Source organism: Zootoca vivipara, chromosome 4, assembly GCF_963506605.1.
Source record: "Zootoca vivipara chromosome 4, rZooViv1.1, whole genome shotgun sequence".
NCBI classification, from domain to species: domain Eukaryota; kingdom Metazoa; phylum Chordata; class Lepidosauria; order Squamata; family Lacertidae; genus Zootoca; species Zootoca vivipara.
Genome location: NC_083279.1, coordinates 92,938,916 through 92,960,560, shown reverse-complemented (window position 1 = coordinate 92,960,560; position 21,645 = coordinate 92,938,916). Strand labels below are relative to the sequence as shown.

At 47.2% G+C, this 21,645-nt stretch overlaps 1 protein-coding gene across 1 annotated transcript in view; it reads right to left on the bottom strand.

Annotated features, from left to right (window-relative positions):
* The window catches only part of TENM4 (teneurin transmembrane protein 4), a 1,459,233-nt gene that overhangs the window by 559,958 nt on the left and 877,630 nt on the right, over positions 1-21,645 (bottom strand). Inside the window, exon 5 of the mRNA XM_060274010.1 lies at positions 2,325-2,419. The gene's annotated coding sequence lies outside the window, so the exon portion shown is untranslated. The remainder of the gene's footprint in view (positions 1-2,324; positions 2,420-21,645) is intronic.

Sequence of the window (21,645 nt, the reverse complement as noted above, 5' to 3'; positions counted from 1 at the left end):
GTCAAAGAGATAGAAACAAAGAAAAAAACCTATGCCAACACTAAGGTTGAGGTTCAAAGAAGAACCAGAGAACTAAAGAACACCTAGTGGATAAAAAAGCTCAAGAGATCCAGCTCTTAGCCAACACTCATGATGCACAGAGTTTCTTTAAAGCCACAAAGACCATCTATGGACCAATAATTCATGGCATATGCCACCTACGCTCAACAGACGGTACCACACTTCTAAAAGATAAAGAAGCTATTGCATTGCACTGTAAAGAACATTACCAACATTTCCTTAACCACAACTCCCCTGTAGCTGCTGAGATCCTCTCACAAATTCTACAAAAACATATTAGACATGAGCTAGCAGCAGGAGAGTTGTGTACAGCTATTAACTGAATGAAAAACAATAAAGCCAGCGGACCTGATGGGATACCTGCCAAAGTCTTCAAAGTGGGCAGAATTGAACTACCCAGAAAAAAAATGTGAGCCTCCTTCGGCTCCTCCATGATAATATGACAGCAACAATCACAGATAACAATGGCTTTTAAAGTGAACCGTTCACAGTGGGATCAGGTGTTAAACAGAGTTGTGTTATCGCCCCAACTCTATTCATTATTTTCATTCCCCTGATCCTATACATTGTTGAAAGGAAACTCCCCACTGGGGGAGAAGAAACCATATATCCAACAGATGGAAAGGTCTTTAACTTGAGAAGGCTGAAAGCAAAGAATAAGGTTACCATAACTTCTGTCTTAGAGCTTCAATATGCTGATGACAACGTAGTGTGTGCATGCTCCAAACCACCCTAAATAGCTTTGCAGAAGCTTACGAAAAGCTTGGCCTATTGCTCAACATCCAAAAAACCAAAGTGCTGCACAAACAAGCACAAAAAACCCTCTGCAGCGCCACAAACCCAACTCAAAGGTGTAACGTTGGAAAACGTTGATCACTTCTCCTACGTGGGCAGCTATCTTTCCACAAGGGTCAACATTGATGATGAAATCCAGCATTGCCTTAGCTCTGTGAGTGCAACTTTCTCCCGAATGAAGTGTGGAGTGTTTGTGAACTGGGACATTCTCAAGGAATCCAAAATGCCTGTTTACAAAGCTATTGTACTGCAAACCTTACTGTAGGCTTCTATCACTTATAAACGGCATCTACAACTCCTTGAAAGATTCCATTAAAAAAAATGCATATCATTTGGGAAGACAGGTGAACTAATGCCAGTGTACTGGGAGAAGCAAAGATGACAAGTGTTGAAGCAATGGTTCTTCAACATCAACTTCGATGAACTGGTCATGTTGTTCGGATGCCTGATTATTGTCTTTCAAAGCAACTACTCTATTCCAAACTTAATAATGGAAATCGTGATGCTGGTGGTCTACAAAAGAGGTTTAAAGACTCTCTCAAGGCAAATGTAAAAAAAAAAAAGTAGTATAAACACCGACAACTGGGAAACACTGGCCTGCGAGTGCTCCAATTGGAGAACAGCCTTTACCAAAGGTGTCATGGACACTGAAGATGCTCAAACTCGGGATGAAAGGGAGAAACATGCTAAGAGGAAGACATGCTTGGCAAACCCTCACCTTGATCAACTCCCACCCAGAAACCTATGTCCCCACTGCGGAAGGACGTGTGGATCTAGAACTGGCCTCCACAGTCACTTACCGACTCACTGCTAAGACCGTGTTTATGGAAGACAATATTACTCAGTTATGAGTGATTGTCAAAGAAGAAAGGTTACAGAACATGCTTGCCATGCATGAGACTCTTTATCTCAGGGTCCTGCATTGCAAACTCCTGCATCGCAGGGGGGTTGGAGTAGATGACCCTCAGGATCCCAACTCTATGAGTCTAGGATTCTAGGAAGCAGGCAAGGCATGCAGGAAACAGCAAACAATGCTCAGGATCAACAGTGCATGCTGGGTAGACAATGCACTGGGTAGATCTCTTAGGGCCTGGAATACAAGTGCTTCATTATTTTTTTAGCTATTGTCCCCCTCACCTCCATGCTTTTAACTGTTTCACCTTGAGTCCCTGTCAGAGAAAGGCAGGGTACAAATAAATATCTAATAATATCCAGCCACAAGGAATACGTAGTTAGCACATGCTCAACAGTGCTGCGTGTCTGCAGTCAAGTCAATGTGTTATTGCCACCCTGTGTTTATTTGGGTTCTCTGGTGTGAAGGATTCATGTGGGGGGGTTAAGGTTATCAATGGCCGTAGTGAGAGGCAGGAACACTTCTGCACATTTCCACTGTCGTCCCCATCAGTTGTCTCACAGCACAATCCTACTCAGAGATCAGTCCCCTCTGAGCTCATCTGAGGTTTACTTACAGGTTTAAGTGGATACTGGAAGGCAGCTTTTGTGAGTCATCACGTAGCCAACGCCGTGAGTCATCGCATGGTTATGTAGCACCCGTGACATCACCCTAAACCGGAGAAGACAAGCAGCTGTGAGTAAGGACTGTGTCACAGGCCTTGGAGAAGGGAACTTCTTCGCCTGGGAGCAAGGCTGCAGAATTCTTGAGGACTGTATGTTCATTTGGGCCTCAGAGGCTTGCTTGGTTGCAGCAAGGACCAGGGAAGGGGGAAAGTAGACAAATGCCACCCTCTCTCTATGGCCCTTGGGACGTTTCCGGATCACACCCTTTCCCAGGCCATGCCCCCTATCCCCAGGTTGTGCCCCTCAATGGCCCTGCATTGCTTCCTCCTCAAAACATTTTGTGTGGGTGCGCCAGAATAAACCGGGGGAAAACAAAAAAAATCCATTTTTTTCGGCTGGGGACAGCTGGAAAAACGGGAGTTTCCTGGGGAAAACGGGAGACTTGGCAGCTATGACATCGTGAGATACTGATCTACCACAATGCCTGAAATAAGGATGGAGCTATGGAGAGGCATTGGCTGGCTTCAACATTGTGATTTTTGCAGAGCATACACATCATTGATTTGCAATATATTGCCAGTTCAAAAACTATGAAACCAATATCACGATATGAACTTCAGACTTGTTTTGGATGACATATGGCTATATCGGCCAGCCCTACCCTTGAATTGGCTCAGCCTAATCCTGAGAATTGGTTTCTGCTTTGGTATTCACTAACCAAGTGCTTTCACTGCATCCATGTCAGAGGCAGCCTTGTGTCTGAATACCTGTTGCAAGAAACCACATTCAAGTCCTGCTTGTCACGGGCACCTGATTGGCCACTGTGAGAACAGGATGCTGGGCTAGGCAACAGCCTGATCTACCAGGGCTCTCCATCACACACTTCAAAGAGTGTTGCACCTCGAGATAGTCTTCATTGGGAGGGGTGGCTAACACCCCAGAGGACAGGATCACACTTCAGAATGACCTTAACAGATTAGACAACTGGGCCAAAGCAAACAAGATGAATTTTAACAAGGAGAAATGTAAAGTACTACACTTGGGCAAAAAAAATGAAAGGCACAAATACAGGATGGGAGACACCTGGCTTGAGAGCAGTACATGTGAAAAGGATCTAGGAGTCTTGGTAGACCACAAACTTGACATGAGTCAGCAGTGTGATGCAGCAGCTAAAAAAGCCAATGCAATTCTGGGCTGCATCAATAGGAGTATAGCATCTAGATCAAGGGAAGTAATAGTACCACTGTATTCTGCTCTGGTCAGACCTCACCTGGAGTACTGTGTCCAGTTCTGGGCACCACAGTTCAAGAAGGATACTGATAAGCTGGAACGTGTCCAGAAGAGGGCAACCAAAATGGTCAAAGGCCTGGAAACGATGCCTTATGAGGAACGGCTTAGGGAGCTGGGTATGTTTAGCCTGGAGAAGAGAAGGTTAAGGGGTGATATGATAACCATGTTCAAATATATAAAAGGATGTCATATAGAGGAGGGAGAAAGGTTGTTTTCTGCTGCTCCAGAGAAGCGGACACGGAGCAATGGATTCAAACTACAAGAAAGAAAATTCCACCTAAACATTAGGAAGAACTTCCTGACAGTAAGAGCTGTTCGGCAGTGGAATTTGCTGCCAAGGAGTGTGGTGGAGTCTCCTTCTTTGGAGGTCTTTAAGCAGAGGCTTGACAGCCATCTGCCAGGAATGCTTTGATGGTGTTTCCTGCTTGGCAGGGGGTTGGACTGGATGGCCCTTGTGGTCTCTTCCAACTCTATGATTCTATGATTCTATGATTCTTCTCCAGGCTCATGCTCTCCCTCCATTGCTGGGCTCCAACTCCCATTGTCCCTGACCACTGGGCATGCTAGCCAGGGCTGCTGGAAGATGATGTCCATCCAGGGGAGCAGCCCCTGGCTAAGGAAGGTTGCTTCAAGATTGCTGTAAGGCAGGGGGGGAAATGCCCCAAATTTTCAACCCACCTCCCAGTAGGCAATACGAAACAAACAAACTAACGATCATCCCCTGGCTTTAATAATAATGAGGTGCCACTAGTTGTTTCAGGTCTGCAAGGTGTATTTTGTGCTGGAGGCGGCTGCAACATCATGCCTGTTTCCGAACCAGAGATGATCAAATAAAAAAGGCCTTTCCCGTTTGGATTGAAGGGTGTGTAAACAACCTTTCAGCCAAATCTCCGGCTGTGAGAAATTACACAATGCTTTTCCCCATATGTTATTTTTTAAAAATAAATAAATAAATTGTGCTGTCCGACCCACCACTGCAAGCGCTTCTGCTCTGGGTTTAAAGAGCTAGCTAATCAGGCTTTAAAAAAGCAGAAAACAAAACACCGCTAGCATCTGATCAAAGGGAAAAGGTTGCCCAGCACTTCCCTTCCCCTCTATTTGAATATCGCCATTTGCTTCCCTTAATTGGAAGCACAGGAACAAACCGCAGCATGTCTGCAAGGCAATGCCGACAAGTTTCCTTGGACCACAGCTTCGCTCTCACGCACCCGCCCCAAAATGCCAAGAACTATATGGGCGCCTTCACAAGCAAGGAAATCACCAACAGCAGAATCTAGTGGTCTTGCATGATTGTACTGCTTGCACAATGTCCCTACTTCTGCATGCATGCATTTTTTGGCTCCCGTTTTGGCTGGTTCCAGAGACCCTGGAACAGGTCCTACAACCGATCTACCCCATGCAACACAATTAAAACCTATAAAAATGGAAACCAAAGGCATCTTCCTATTTTTCGTAACATCCTTTGGGGGCGGGACCAACTCTCCCTACGAATGTGGCACTTATTACAGAGGGAACTAAGGTGACAACGTTAATTGCTAGGCTGCGCTACGCAGAAATCAAGCTTCGATTTGACAGAGGAAATTGTTGCACTCGCTTGACTGTGCCACTTCAGCTCTGCGAACTCAAATCAAATCCTGAGTATTCCTTGGTTTGGATGCAAGGGGTAGCTCTGGTTTGAAATGAGTCAGGATCTCTGGGTCCAAGGGAAAAGGAGGGAGTGTGTTCTCCCAACACTCAAACCTGGGTTTGAAGCTAGGAATGTAATTTGGGGATATGATACAGGTGTATGCCATTATGCACAGGATAGAGAAAGCCAAGAAAGCTTTTCTCCCCCTGTTTTAATACCAGAACTCAGGGCCATCCAATGCAACTAAATGTCAGAAGATTCAGGACATGCAAAAGACAGCCCCTCTTCAACCAGTGCATAGGTAAATTACGGAATTGATGGGCATAAACTTGGATGGCTTCCAAAGGGGATTCGGCAAATTCATGGAGGGCAAAGGCGGACAATGGCTACTGGCCGTTATGGCAATGTTCTGCCTACCTTCCCAAACTCATTGTTGGGAATGACAAGGGGCAAAGCGCGGTCACATTCAGTTCCATCTTGTGGGCTTTTTGTAGGCACTCAGTTGTCCACTGTGAGGACAGGATGCTGGCCCAGATGGGCCACTGGTCTGATCCAGCAGCAGCCCAATTGGGCCACAGGTTGTTGTTTTTTTAAAGGGGGGAAATGTTCTTAGCTTAAGATGCAGCAGTATCAAGATAGCAAATTCTAAAAGCTACTGCAAAAGGTTGGGTTACAGGAAAATCAATAGCCTGGAGAACGGTTTCTCTTTGCTTTTCTACAAGAAGACTCACTGGGAAAGGGATTAGTGACTAATACGCTCAGAAAAGCAATGCAGGAGGCCTTGGTTTTGCACTAACAAATGTACAAATCCATCTTTATATTCCGTGCATGGCCATAAATACTTCGCTTTCCCATGCACTTACCCTCATGTCATCCCCATGAAATACTATATTATACGAACAACATACTGTCTCGCCTGGTCTGAATCGATATTTCTGCATATATCCCAGTTGCAGAAAAGAAAAATGTATTAAGTTAATATTTCATTATACTGAAAGACAACCTGGGAGCAGATGACAGCAGCCACCAGAGGGGTTTTTTTTGGGGGGGGGGTGAGGAAGGTGGAGTAGTGGAAACCATGATAAAGAAATATTTCCCCAAATTTAGAAAGAGTAATGTCCTTGATGTACTGGAGTACAATGAAGTTTTTGAAGAAGAGGGTGCATTTTCCTGTTCTAAATTGCACTACAGAAACACACTAAAATTTAGGGTGCTTCTCATTATTACCTGGATTACAAGTATACCAAGTTGGGTCAGCCAGGTTAGAATTTTTGGTGTATCCTTAACGTGACCATTATTGATATCATTTCCCTGCCCTTCACCCTATCGTTCCAGGGCAGGTTACAACATCAAAACATAGCATTAAGAAGAGTTTAAAACAATTTACAGCCAGAAAAATAAGGCAAGTCCTAAAAATATACACTTCGAGTGCCTAAGCTGTGCAATGACGGTGCCAGATGTGCCTCTGTGGGGAGCAAGTTCCACAATTTAGGGGCCACCACGAAGAATGCCCTGTGGCCTTTGAAGAAAAAGGTTTCCCATCTCTTAATTAAGGGATGCTGACATGCACTTTGTTTCCCTCTTGTAATCTTTTCACCTGCCTCCTGTCCATGCTGAGTTAAACATTTTTACTGAACACAAAGGAACGTCACTTGGGAGAGGGAAGCGAGAAGTTGCTTCCTGCTCCCAGACTGGGGTCCCGAGTTTCCCGAGACTCCAGCTGTTTGTTTACTTCCCAGAAAGAATTAGGTACTTAATTTCCCCGGCATTTCTTGCTGGCCTTTTACATCAGCTCCTTTGATAAATCATTTGGGACACTGCATAATCAAGTGCTGCCATAAAAACCCTTATAAAGATCTATAAACCAGATTACATCGCACAGGGAAATCATTGCACCGGCCGGCTCCGAAAAAGCAGACAACTTGCGTTTAAAAATCAAAAGCGGGGGGCCGTCTCTCCGGTAGCGAGTTTAGTGTTTCCCTCTCCGGAGCTGTCAGGCAATGCCGTGAGAAATCATTGTAATGGCGTCTCATGGGGTTCTGTAACCGCAGAACACGAGCAAAATTCAGACCGGTCCTCACTTCCTCTCCTAGTTTCATTTTCTGACATGGGGGAAGCAGAGCAAAGGGAGGCTGAAACAGAGATGGTGAAGCCCAGGCCCCAGAGCCCCTCCAGTTCTCTTTATACAGCATTTAGGATGCGCCCGTCAGGCCACCCACTATGTAGCCACTCCCCTTTTCCCCAGGCCACACCCTTTCTCCAGGCCACTCCCCTCACAAGCCACACCCCACGCAAGCACCACTATAGACCTTCCTTGAGTGCAGACGCACCAACTCTACAGGGGCGATGTATCTTCGGCCCCCTCAACATGTGTTGGCAGGGGGCCAGCCCCCCTCAATGTTGAGGGGGTGGAGGAGGCTGAGTGCAGAGCCAAACACAGCCTGGGTTCTCTCCAGAGCGTGAGAGAGAAGGAGCCACCGGCCACTGAAGCCACGCCATGCTCGGTCTCCTCTCAATGATGCAACGTCGCACATCTATGGCATCACACACATGCAACATGTGCCTGATATCGCACGCGCACCGTGTGGCAGAAGTTACACATGCCCAGCCAGGCAAAAACCTTGGGCACAAGTCTTGGGCACAAGACAGCACCTCTGCTTCGGTGTTTTTTGCCTGGCTGGGATGCGTCCTTCAAATCTGATGGAAGTAAGAAGGCAGGCAGGTGGGGGCTCCCTGGGGGGAGACTACAGGTTGAGGGAGCAGTGACTCCACTGAAGGCCTTGTGACTGGCCTTCCACTAAATGGCCTCATATTTTTAGACCAATGGGTTGATTGATTCTCTCTCTCTCTCTCTCTCTCTCTCTCTCTCTCTCTCTCTCTCTCTCTCTCTCTCTCTGCTTCGTCCCATGTTCCTGAGCTTTAGCTAGCTTCTGTTTTGCTCTTTCCTTCCTGTAATTGAAGGCCCACAATTTTATTGTGTTCTTGGTGCACTTTCCCCACTTTTTACTGCTGTTAGATGCCATTTCCAAGGAGCACAGAAACGCAGGGTACTTTTTTATATATATTTTATCTAACAAAGGGAAATGAGCCACAGCACTATCTTACGGAGCAGAGAAGTCTTCACTTGCTTTTTAACCATGAGGAAAGAGGGTCGAAGGGGGAGACTTGGAGGGTACAACACCTGTGCCATAAGGGATGTTCAATGCTTGTCAAGAAGTGATGGAACCTGACGTTTTGGTATCCGGTAATGGAATCCCCTCATAAAATCATAGTTAGGAACATAAATAGGAAGCTGAGTCAGACCAAGTTGAACCCATTAGACCAGGCATCCCCAAACTTCGGCCCTCCAGATGTTTTGGACTACAGTTCCCATCATCCCTGACCACTGGTCCTGTTAGCTAGGGATCATGGGAGTTGTAGGCCAAAACATCTGGAAGGCCGCAGTTTGGGGATGCCTGCATTAGACCATCTCATAGCTGCCAAGTTATCCCTTTTTTTAAGGGATTTTCCCTTATGCTGAATAGGCTTCCTCGCGAGAAAAGGGAAAACTTGGCAGCTATGGACCATCTACTTCAGGGTAGTCTACACTGATTGGTAGGCACTCTCCAACGTGTGAAGTGGGTCTCTTTCAGCCCTTCTTGGAGAACACGGGACCTTCTTAATGTGAAGCATGTAAGAAGAGAATGCTGCATTACATGAGCCATTGGCCTGATCCAGCAGACTTCTTTTAGGTTCCTCAAAATTGTGCTGCAATTTAAAAAATGTAGGAAACTGCCATTGGTCCATTGAGCTCAGTAGTATCTACAATGAATGACAGTGGCTCTCCAAGGATTGAACCAGGGACCTTCTGTGTGAGAAGCAGATGCTTTAACTTATCATTGGACAGCAACTCCCAGCTAGTGCAGGAAGTTCAGTGCCACAAGACCCCTGCTAGGTGGTCATCCAACCCAGGGCTGGATTGAGGTTTGATGAGGCCCTAAACTACTGAAGGTAATGGGGCCCTTTATATGTCCAGCTGTCCTTTGTCAACAACAAATTGTCACTGTTTTGAGTGTTGAATATATGCTATATGGTAATTTATAGACCTAGTAGGTATCTCAAGCCATTTGCACATGTTGCCTTGCAATCAGTCCATGCAGAATGTAGGCACCCTATACTGTATATAGAAATGAGCAAAACAGTTCTATTTTAGGGAGCAGGCTAGCAGGCGGGGCCCATGACTTACATCATAGGAGCCTACACAACACAAAACACTGTTGCTGTATGTAGGTTTTATTTTATTTGTTTTTTACCTTATATTTTGGAAATGTACAGGTTTTTCCTTTAATATTTTTTGGGGGGCCCCCAAGAGAGTGGGGCCCTAAGCTGTAGCTTGTTTAGCTTATACGTAAATCCAGCACGGATCCAACCCCAGTGTGGAATTCCCTCTCCCCAGGTCTTGGTCATGGAAGTGAAACGCTTTATCTCCCCTCCCATCTTTTTTACAAAATTGACAGTGAGGCTGTGGTTTACCTCCAGAGCCATATGGGAATGTTTGTGAAGACTTGCCGCTCCCTTTGGACATGTGTGGTCCTCTGGAGTAAAGCAGGAAGAGATAACTGATGCAACAAATGGGTAACACACGGACTATGTTTCAACTTTGTTACAAGCGTATGGTGTTTAAAAAAACCCACAACGATAGCAGCCATATGAGCATCCAAAGGTGTCTGGCCTGGTTAGTTGACTGCCTTGCAAGCAAAGTGAGTGAACTGAGAAGAAAACAGCTTTTGAGCCTTTGTTCCACACAGTGCCCTCCGGATTTTGCTGGACTACAACCCCCATAATCCCTGAGCATTGGCCTTGGTGGTGGGGCTCATGGGAGTTGTAGTCAATGTCTGAATGGCACCATGTTGACTATCTCAGCTTTAGAATGTTAAAAAGGCAACAGCAGGTTTTTTTTTATACAACCTGAAAATTAAAACTATGCAAAAAACCCCCAGAGTCATAAAATTCCAAGGGTCATCTAGTCCAACCCCCTACATTACAGGGGTCCCCAAACTAAGGCCCCGGGGCCGGATGCAGCACAATCACCTTCTAAATCCGGCCCGCAGATGGTCTGGGAATCAGCATGTTTTTACATGAGTAGAATGTGTTCTTTTATTTAAAATGCATCTCTGGGTTATTTGTGGGGCATAGGAATTCATTCATATATTTTTTTTCAAAATATAGTCCGGCCCCCCACAAGGTCTGAGGGACAGTGGACCGGCCCCCTGCTGAAAAAGTTTGCTGACCCCTGAATGTAGCAATAGAGGAGTGTCTCCAACATTTCAGGTGGGAGACACTCCCAGTCCTAGCAGGAGATGCTGAGGATCAAACCTGGGACCTTCTGCATGAAAACCAGGATCAGTGCCATTGAACTACAGCTCTTCCCCGAGAGCAAAGGCCATTCATTGCAAGCATGTTCTTTAGTCCCAGTCTTGCCTGGTTTCCCGACGCAACTGTATCACAAAGCATCTTCAGCCCAGCCAGTAATTTTATATGTGCCATGCAAAGTACAGCAGGAAGTATCAGCTTCATTTATCACCCTCCTATCAAGGACAGTGCTTTCTTACAAGGCCTGCCACAAAGGGACTGACCTGGTGTCCTAATACGGGCTGGGAATGGAAGGTTGTAACGGGACTCCGTGGTTACAGCTTACTCAAGCTGATGGCCTTGATAATATCGCAGCCCAAGCCCAGGAAGCTGCTGCCTAGACGTTCTCTCTGCTGTCGGTGTCGATACCAACGTGGCGGTGACGGAGCCCAGGGGCAAAAGTCTAGGCTCTTTGCGCACTGAGCTGATGAGAGGGGAGAAGTCAGTTTCCGGCACTGGGAAGGGACAGAATGGCTTCCCAGTGCAAGGTCACAGGGAGAGACGGACAGCTGAGTTGTTGCGGTGGAGAGCACAGCGGGGGTGGGGCGCAGGGAGAGAGCAAAGCCAAACAGGAGCCAGATAAGGGTCTGGAACAAGATCCTGCACTCTATCAATGGCCCGGGTTGACATAAAGGAGACACATGGGAACGCAAACAGAGGGAAAGCGATAGGTTGGGTTTTTTAAATATATCCTCCCCCTGGCTCTGTTGACAACAAATAAGTTTGCTCTGGAAAGGGTGGGGGGTGGGGAGGAAGAAAGAAAGACAACAAAGGAGCCTTGCAGCCCAATATGGAAGAAAAGTCCATTTGTTATGTGCACACAATGAGGAGTTTGTTCAGGATGACTGAGAGACGGACGCATTATTGAAAATCTGAATTTTGCGTTTTGACCTCTCTTCGCTGCATATACCGCGTCAACCAGAGCCAGCATTTCTGCTCTGTAAAACTGATCTTTCTCTCTTTCAACTTTCACATGCTGAGATTAAAGAACTGGCTGTTTGTAGGCATACTTCACTGGCTGCACACAAACTTCCACTTGTCTCCAGCGGCTCCACGTTTCATCCAGGTCAGAGACTCTTTTGCCTCCAAGGGGGGGGGGGTGCCCATTAGCTATTATTTCGTCCCAGTGATGCCAAACTGAGATCGAAGCAGTTGCACCTGTAGAACTTCAGCCTTCACAGAAGCCCTGCTCATAGTCCTGCGATACTGCACCGTAACTGAACATGACCAAAATACAGATCCCCAGACCTTTCACAGACAAAACAGTGAATCTCGCCGGCAGTGAATCTTGCTTGCATTCCAAGGTCGGCTGTACATTAAACTCTGGTTTTGGCACAGCCGTTCAGCTTTGTGAAATGTTTATCTTTTCGCCTCTCTATTCCAGCTGACCATTGCAGCAATCTTTTAATCTCTTGATGATCTCTGTTCCAAAGGAATTTGTTTTTGATTTTATAGTCGTTTCATTTGCTGCTTCTTAAATGCTTGCCTTACTTCGACTGCGACTTTTAATTTGTTTCTGCTTTCTCAATCGCCCGGAGGACTCTCGTCACTGGGCGTATGATCAGTCAAATGCATAAATTAAAAAAATGTTAGATATTGCATGCAGATGCCCTCTTCTGAAATGCTGTGCCCACATGGCGGATGCCTGGTGAGACACGCATGCATACTGGTGGGGAAAAGTGTGATCTTAATCCCTTAAATGTGCATAAGAAGATTTGGGGGGAGGCAGACTAAAGAATCTGGGAAACTGCCAATGTATTTCCATGGGCTCTTTTAAAGAAGGATCTTAAGGAATTGGAGAGAGACTGTTTCATTAGAGTTTGGCTTACCAGTGTAACCTATTTCCTTCCCACATGGTCAAACTCTTCCTTGGAGGTTTTCGAGCAGAGGTTGGGTGGCCATTTGTCGTGGATGCTTGAGCTGATATTCCTGCATTGCAGGGGGTTGGACTAGAGAACCCTATGGGGTCCCTTCCCACTCTACAATTCTATGATTCAATCCCAGTAAGGTAAAGGTAAAGGGACCCCTGACCATTAGGTCCAGTCGTGACTGACTCTGGGGTTGCGCGCTCATCTCGCATTGTTGGCCGAGGGAGCCGGCGTATAGCTTCCAGGTCATGTGGCCAGCATGACAAAGCCGCTTCTGGCAAACCAGAGCAGCACATGGAAATGCCGTTTACCTTCCCGCTGTAGCGGTTCCTATTTATCTACTTGCATTTTGATGTGCTTTCGAACTGCTAGGTTGGCAGGAGCTGGGACCAAGCAACGGGAGCTCACCCCGTCACAGGGATTCGAACCGCTAACATTCTGATCAGCAAGCCCTAGGCTCAGTGGTTTAACCACAGCACCACCTGGGTCCCTTCAATCCCAGTATTTGTGTACAAACCCATGCGCCAACGCAGAATGTCTTGTCAGTGTCTGGCCTTTCCTCGTATCGAAAGCCAACCCCGTAAGGCTGTCCTGGAACTTCCTCCTGTTCAGAGTAAAGTGTGAAGCGTGAAACCAAGAGGTTATGTGCCCCAAGGGCTGCCAGATCAAAAATTCATAATAAAGGGATACTTTAGAGCTGTGGTGCTTGACATCCATTATGCCCTATGAAATAAACAAGGAGCATCTATTATGTATAAGAGGCATCCATTTATGTCCCTTGGAAATGAAGAGTGTCGAAACAAGGGACATCCATTCCGGGAGGAGAAGGCAAGCATCTTACAACAAAGGGATCTAGCAACCTTTGTACACAACACCCCTTTGATCCACTCACCTACCACTGACTCAATTATCTGCATTTGAGCTGCATTAAACTACAGGATTCAGAAGGTGGAAGAAGGAAGATACCTCCACAGAACCCGAAACCAACTCAAAAGGGCCTCAATGTCCGAAGACAAGAGTGCCCAATTTTCTTTATTAGACAATGCTGACAATCGCTATCAGCTATCATTTACTGGTGTTTGAACCGTAAAAGTTCTGTATTTTGGTTCAGAACGCATTGGGAATGAATTCCACAGGAGACAAGGCTTCTGGGAAGGCTGATTTTCCAAAGGGGACAGCTTCTAACTGAAAGCGTCTCTGGCATGGCTAGTCTATGGAATCATGATTTAGCATAAGCCTCACCTATATTCTGTGGTGTAGAATTGTAGAATTGTAGAGTTGGAAAGAACCCAAGGGACATCTAGTCCAACCTCCTACAATGCAGGAATCAGGGCCGTCTCAAGCAGGTCGGGCGCCCTGGCGCTGAGGCGCGGAGATCACTCCGGCACCCCCGCCCTTGCAGCACGCAGCGCGGCTTCGCTGGTCCAGCGCCCTGGCGCCCCGCACCACCAGGACTACACCTAGAGCCGGGACTAGCAGGAATGGCATAAAGGTTAAAAAATGCATGAAAGCTGTGGTGAATGTTTGCCCCTCTTTTTTCCTGGCCAAAAGCAGTGCTGGAGGAAGATGTTCCTTGCTCTTGCAAATTTAGCATACATTCTCATCATCGTTGTTGTTGTTGTTGTTGTTCATATTTATTCACTTTGTTTCTCCTCTGCTTTGGCACAGTGCTTTTCTAAGTCTTCCTCCCAGAAATAGGCACATGGACAATCCCAGCCAACTGGGGATCACAGTGAGCATGGCAACATCCTTCTGCTACCCAGCCTAACCAATCAGATTTCCCTGAAATTTCAAGAGAAGCAAAAGGAGTTTTGCATCATGAAATGTGCTTTCGAACTGCTAGGTTGGCAGGAGCTGGGACTGAGCAACTGGAGCTCACCCCGTCGCAGGGATTCGAACCGCCGACCTTCTGATCGGCAAGCCCAAGAGGCTCAGTGGTTTAGACCACAGTGCTATGCCTGGAAAGATGCTACAATACAGCACAATGAAGCATTGTTGTGAGTCGCATTTGGTGGGGGGAAAAATGATAGCCACTCTTTCTCCTGCCTCCTTCTGACTATGGGTTTGGATGACATTAAATGTTGCAGCATCATTCTGGAACTTTGCTGGAGAATAAAAATGGTGTGTGTGTGGGGGGGGGGGAGATGTGAGCTACAAGGAGAACACAAGAATGTGTAGGGTATTTCACCCCTGCCTCTGCAATTCACTTTTGTTCCCCACCAAAAAAGGCAACACCAGAAAAGCCCACCTCAAATTCTGCCAAAAGTTGTTTTCTGACAACTAAGAATTGGATACAATGCCAAAGAATTAAATGAAAATGAAAACCCTCCTTTCCCCCCCTCCCACCAACTGGAAGAGCCCTTAATGAAGACGCTGTTTGCAAGCACTCCTTGGCTATAATAAATGCAAGTGGTTATCAATAATGCATTTGCAAGGCTACCCAAATGCTATTTTTAAAGCAAATCATTCACTCCACCCACCCCTGAAACGAAGCCATCCCGTAAAAAACACCCCGCCTCCTCAAGAGGCTGCAACATGCAGGCAGAACATGCTGCAAAAACAAATGAGGTCACCCAGAGCTGTTAGGCTCATTTGCTCCAGAGTAATCCCATTAAAGCCAATCATTTCGCTCCCTCCCTCCCTCCACTGTTCCAGAATGAGTGGCCTGTGGAGCCTAGCCAAACGCCAGGGCAAAGTAATCTGTGCCGCTGGAAACTGTGGGAGAAATTTATGCAGACAGACAATAGTTATCCTACATGGAGGAACGCCAGGGTACTGGGACAATGTCTACTGTCCTCTTGCCAAGATCTCTGGGATCTCCTACTTGCAGAAGCTGCAACTTTCAGGCAGCAGAAGGTGATCGATTAGAGCAAATGGAGCCTTATTCTGCCCTCACCCGACTGCCTTTTTGTCTGCTTGCAACCAGTCAGCTTCCTCCTCTTCCTCCTTAGTCCCAGGGTTGCCCTCATAGAACTTAACAGGGATGTGGATGGGAGCAAAATTAGTTGGCTCCACCTTTCACTGGCTCTGGCGCCACCTATAACAACAACAGCAACAACAATAATTTTATTATTTATACCCCACCCATCTGGCTGGGTTTCTCCAGCCACTCTGGGCGGTTCCCAACAGAGTATTAAAAACATGATAAAATGTTCAGACATTAAAAACTTCCCCAAACAGGGCTGCCTTCAGATATCTTCACTAGACATCACTAAGACCAGGCCCATAACAGAGAGGCACCAGGGCAAAATCTGTTTTGGGGAGCCATACTAGTTTTCTTTTGGGGTGGGGAGAAGTTTGATTTTGTTTGCCTTTTAATGAGAAATGACTTTATTTGCACACATAATAAAACAGGGTCAAGGGAAAGCCTGGGCAAAAAGATAAGTGCTTACAAGATCTCCAAACCTAACCAGCTTTCAAAAGATGGCAAGTGACCAAAGTCAATGCTCTGGTGTGTTTAGTTATGCTTCAGAATAAGCTCGGGTAACCCTGTAGAATCACTATGTGGTATCTCCGTTTCACATTTCGAATAAGTCCGTATCATGTTTACCCCATGTCACTTATTTATTTAAAAGCAATTATAAAGTGCTTAATATTTCAAGCCTCTCTAAGTGGTGTACAACACAGAAGCAACAGAGAGCATCGTTGGGGGGAAAAATACAACACAAACCCAGTAAAATGGTGGTATAAAAGCATACAACACCAAAAGGAAATTAATTCGGAGGATGCTAATGAATAATAATAATAATAAAGCACTCATGGGTCAGGGACAGCCTGGGCAAAAAGCTAAGTCTTTGCAATACATCCCAAGCTACTTCGTGTATGGCTAATAGCATTCGAAACTAACCGGGCGCCAGTCACATGTCATGACAAGCAGCCAGCCTTTAGCGAGGAAGTGGGGATGCCTGATCGCCAGGTTTGGCGACTAATGTCTCCGGCTGGCAAGCTTCAGAGGCAGCTCCATGCGCAATGTGTTGCAGTTATCTGGGACCCAGGTGGCACTGTGGGTTAAACCACAGTGTCTAGGGCTTGCTGATCAGAAGGTCGGCGGTTCAAATCCCTGCAACGGGGTGAGCTTCCGTTGCTCGGTCCCAGCTCCTGCCCACCTAGCAGTTCCAAAGCACATCCCAAAAGTGCAAGTAGATAAATAGGGACCGCTCCGGCGGGAAGGTAAACGGTGTTTCTGTGCACTGCTCCGGATCGCCAGAAGCAGCTTTGTCATGCTGGCCACATGACCCGGAAGCTGTCTGCGGACAAACGCCGGCTCCCTCGGCCTATAGAGCGAGATGAGTGCCGCAACCCCAGAGTCAGACACGACTGGACCTGATGGTCAGGGGCCCCTTTACCTTTACTTTTAACCTCGAGGTTAGTGAGCTGGTTTGACCAATGGTCTGACTTGCTATAAAGGCAGCTTCCTATCTTCCTACATTCCATTCTTTTACTTTGTGCTGTCAGCCCCTATTGATAACACTGTCGTTTTTTAAAAAAACAAAAACAAACGACATCCATCATACCTTAAGTAAATAGGTATATGAAATGATCAGGTTCTCCATCAAGTTGTTCAGAATGAATGAAAGCCATTCTTTGTAACCACTCTTTCATTCCATTCCATTTAAGGACATCACCATAGCTACGGCGATCTGATTACCAGTGGTGAGCAATTAAGGCCAGGCTCTTCAACATTAACCAGGTGATATTTTTGAGGGGGGGGGAAGAACCCCCAAACCTTTTTTTTTAAAAGAGCTCATTTAAGTTTGAGGAGTTGACGGGGAGGTCAGCTGAATCTAAATAAAGCCTGTCTCCATGGATGTGGGGAAGTTATTCGATTAAATTCTGGATGTCTGATCCCCATTTCTGCTCGCTCTGTTTGAGGGAAAATGACAATACTATGATTAAAACTAATTATATTGTGCCGTGGCATAAGATCACTGGAAAAGGGACTCCTTTGATGTGCTTCAGTAGGCATGGCGTGTTTCTTTCTAAGAGGTCATAATCCTAGCCAGCCATGGGGATGAGAATAATATAATCATAGAATTGCAGAGTTGGAAGGGACCCCAAGGGTCATCCAGTCGGAGCCCCTAAAATGCAGTAATCTCAGCTAAAGCATCCATGACATGTGACCCACCCACCCTCTGCTGAAAAACCTCACAGGAAGGAGAGTCCACAACCTCCTGAGGGGGACCGTTCCATTGTCGAATAGCTCTCTTTACCATCAGAAAGTTATTCCTGATGTTGAGTCAGTATCTCCTTTCTTGTGACTTTGAGTCCTACCCTCCAGAGCAGGAGAAAGCAAGCTTCCTCCATCTTCCATGTAACAGACCTTCAGATATTTGAAGATTGCCATTATATCTCCTGTTGTCTTTGTCCATGGAGTTACAGGGATACTGGAGTGGCTTGCCAGTTCCTTCTCCAGGTGGATCACTCTCCACTATGACCTGTCCATCTTGGGTGGCCCTGTATGGCATAGCACATAGCTTCTCTGAGTTATTCAAGCCCCTTCGCCACGACAAGGCATTGATCCATGAAGGAAGGAAGTGAGAGCTGGACCATAAAAAGGCTGACCGCCGAAGAATTGATGCTTTTGAATTATGGTGCTGGAGGAGACTCTTGAGAGTCCCATGGACTGCAAGGAAATCAAACCTATCCATTCTGAAGGAAATCAGCCCTGAGTGCTCACTGGAAGGACAGATCGTGAAGCTGAAGCTCCAATACTTTGGCCACCTAATGAGAAGAGAAGACTCCCTGGAAAAGCCCCTGATGTTGGGAAAGATGGGGGGCACAAGGAGAAGGGGATGACAGAGGACAAGATGGTTGGACAGTGTTCTCGAAGCTACGAACATCAGTTTGACCAAACTGCGGGAGGCAGTGCAAGACAGGAGTGCCTGGCGTGCTATGGTCCATGGGGTCACGAAGAGTCGGACATGACTAAACGACTAAACAACAACAACAAGTGACTGTGGAGGCCAATTCTGGATCCACATGTCCTTCCACAGTGGGGGCATTAGTTTCGCATCAACAAATCACAGCCTCCTCGGCTCCAAAAGCTTCAACATCATCAAAATTTATATCCCACCATTTATAAAATATCCATTTTAGTCGGACATGACTAAACGACTAAACAACAACAACATTATATCTCCTCTCAGCCTCCTCTTTTCCAGGCTAAACGCATCCAACTCCTTCAACCCTTGCATGTAGTGGTGTTTCATGTGGTGGGCAGGATTTGCTGTGCCTCCAAGGGCTGCAAGGCCTATCCATATTTGGTTTGGATGCACTAAACGTGGATGGGCTCTTAGCCAAAGCGCAGACTAAGTGCCTCTTAAACATCGCAGCAAATCTGCCGATAAGTGCTTTCTGGCATCGGTGCACATCACTGGGAGGTGCCGTGTCAAAATTTGCACTTGGAGCGGGGCCATAGCTCAAAAACTGATGTCCCTCGACCAAACTTCAACATCTCCATTTTAAAAAAGTCCTTTGCTATCAGAGCTTGGAGAAGACTTCCACCTGAGAGTTTGGGAACTGCCGCAAGTCAGATCAGGCACAGGGCAGGGAACATTCATTAACGACTCTACAATTCTGTTATTCTTTCTGAATGAAAGAGGCATTGCATCTTAATCACAGACACAACACTTGAGCCTTGTGGCATCATTCAGCTATCAGAAGGCGAAAGATGCATTTGTGGGGGGGCGGGGAGGGCAGAATAACACAGTTGCCGAAAAAACAATTTAGCTCAAAAGAGGAATGGCCCGCTAGCTATCGCCTGCCAACACATCTCTCTGACTTTCCAGGCAAATAACATTCTCCCAAATGCAGGTCTTTCTCCCCCCCCCCCAACTCACATTTGGATTGCGGGTTCCAAATGGAATCTGTTTATTGTAATTACCTCTCTAACTGCAGCACGCTTCCAATGCGTCGGGTTAATGTTAATGGAAGCTGAAGCTGAGGCGAGCCATGCTTATTAATTCCCTTCTCTCTGTCATTGCATTTCCTTCGCTCCGAAACAATGTCGACCTAAGATGCTTTGCTACCTGAGGCGCAAAGGGTCAAAGCAGGAGTCAGAGATGGTTCCCCATGTCCCTTGAGTAGGTGTCGGGGGGGGGGAGGATGGGTGGGTGGGAGAAATTCAATTCAGTTCATTTCTGAAGGCAAATCTACCCTATCTGCATGTTCCAACACAATACATGAACTGAAACCCAGCCCTTCTTAGAAACTCGTGCTTCTCCGAACTCTCACAAAGCGGTTCTCCAGTCAGGCGATTTGTGCAGAAATGCACACGTTGCAGGAAAACGTGCATATATTTGTGAAAATAAGGTGTGAGGTGCATGCAAATATATGTATCTTAGGAGAAATTTGCACTAAAATGCTGGTGTAAATCCATGACCACACAGAGATGGGGAATTGTGGAGAACTGAAGCTAAGCATGGGGGGAAACCAAGAAGCTGGAAAAAACAACACCCAACATTGACAGATTCTCCCACGAGACCCTGGTCAAGGAGGGGTGTATAGCAGACAGTTCAAACTAGGCCTCTTGCACCGCAGCCCTGAATCCCTCTAGTCCTGGGAATCGGCTGACATCAGAGAGCCTATCCTGTGTTTCTGACTGCTAGAAGGCTCCCAAGAACATAAGGACAGCTACACTCAGGGCCAGCCCTACGGCAAGGCTGGGTGGCGCAGGGCGCTAGGGCACCGGGCCACCAGGGGGGTGCCGCGCTGCACCCGCCAGACAGGGAAACGGGGTGGGGTGGGGCCACTGGAGGGATCTTTGCACCAGGGCGCCAGATATGCTTAAGTCGGCCATGGCTACACTGAATGGCAGCTGCTCATCACAGTGTTACCGCGAGATGCTGATGATTGATCCAGGGAACAATATGTAGAAAACAGACACTCGTTGGTATCTAACACTGAGTAAACAGGCAAAAATGTATGAATCTAAATCAAACGAGTGTTGGATTTACTGCAATGCGCTCTACGTGGGGCTACCTTTGAAGGTGACCCGGAAACTGCAATTAATCCAGAATGCGGCAGCTAGACTGGTGACTGGGAGGGGCCGCCGGGACCACATAACACCAGTCCTGAGAGATCTACATTGGCTCCAGTACATTTCCGAGCACAATTCAAAGTGTTGGTGCTGACCTTGAAATCCCTAAATGGCCTCGGCCCAGCAGACCTGAAGGAGCATCCCCACCCCCATTGTTCAGCCCGGACATTGAGGTCTAGCTCCAAAGGCCTTCTGGCGGTTCCCTCATTGCAAGAAGTGAGGTTACAGGGAACCAGGCAGAGGGCCTTCTCGGTAGTGGTACCCGCCCTGTGGAACGCCCTCCCTTCCAACAGATGTCAAGGAAATGAGCAGCTATCCTATTTTTAAAAGACATCTGAAGGGAGCCCTCGCCCGACAGAGCGGCATTTGACGGGGCTTCTGAACCCCCCTCAGATGCCGGCTCTGTTGGGTGGGGGGGGGAGAGGAACGAAGGAAGAGAAAGCTGCCCTTTCTCTTCCTTCGTTCCTCTCCCACTGCTGCCGACAGCAAGGACAGATCCCAGGGTTCGGAGAAGCGCTTCTCGGAACCCTGGGATCTGTCCTTGCTGTCGGCGGTGGGGGGAGAGGAACGAACAGAGAGAAAGGGCAGCTTTCTCTCCGTTCGTTCCCCCCCCCCCCGGACAGCAAGGAGCTTTTCGCCTTTGCACCGCCGCACTTCGGCTACGGGGGGCGGGGCCGAGCCCTTCCCTGAGCCGAAGCGCAGCGGCCGCTTGCTTGGGGAAGGCAGGCAGGCAGGTGTTGCCGCCTGTCTGCCTGCCTTCCATGAGCCAAGCGAGCAAGCGCCGCCACTGCCGCCCAGTCCCCCGGAGCCCATAGGAACGCATTAATTAACTTTTAATGCATTCCTATGGGAAACGGAGCCTCGCAAGATGAATTTTTCGTAGGACAAATTGACCGTCGGAACGAATTAAATTCGTCTAGCGAGGCACCACTGTATCGTGCATTTGAGTTAGATCTCCCATTCTTAGTTTTGAGCATGTTTCATTCGCTCTTTTTGCAGCATTTTACAAAACACACACACACACACACCAGTTTGCACAGCACTTCCTAGGCAGAGCT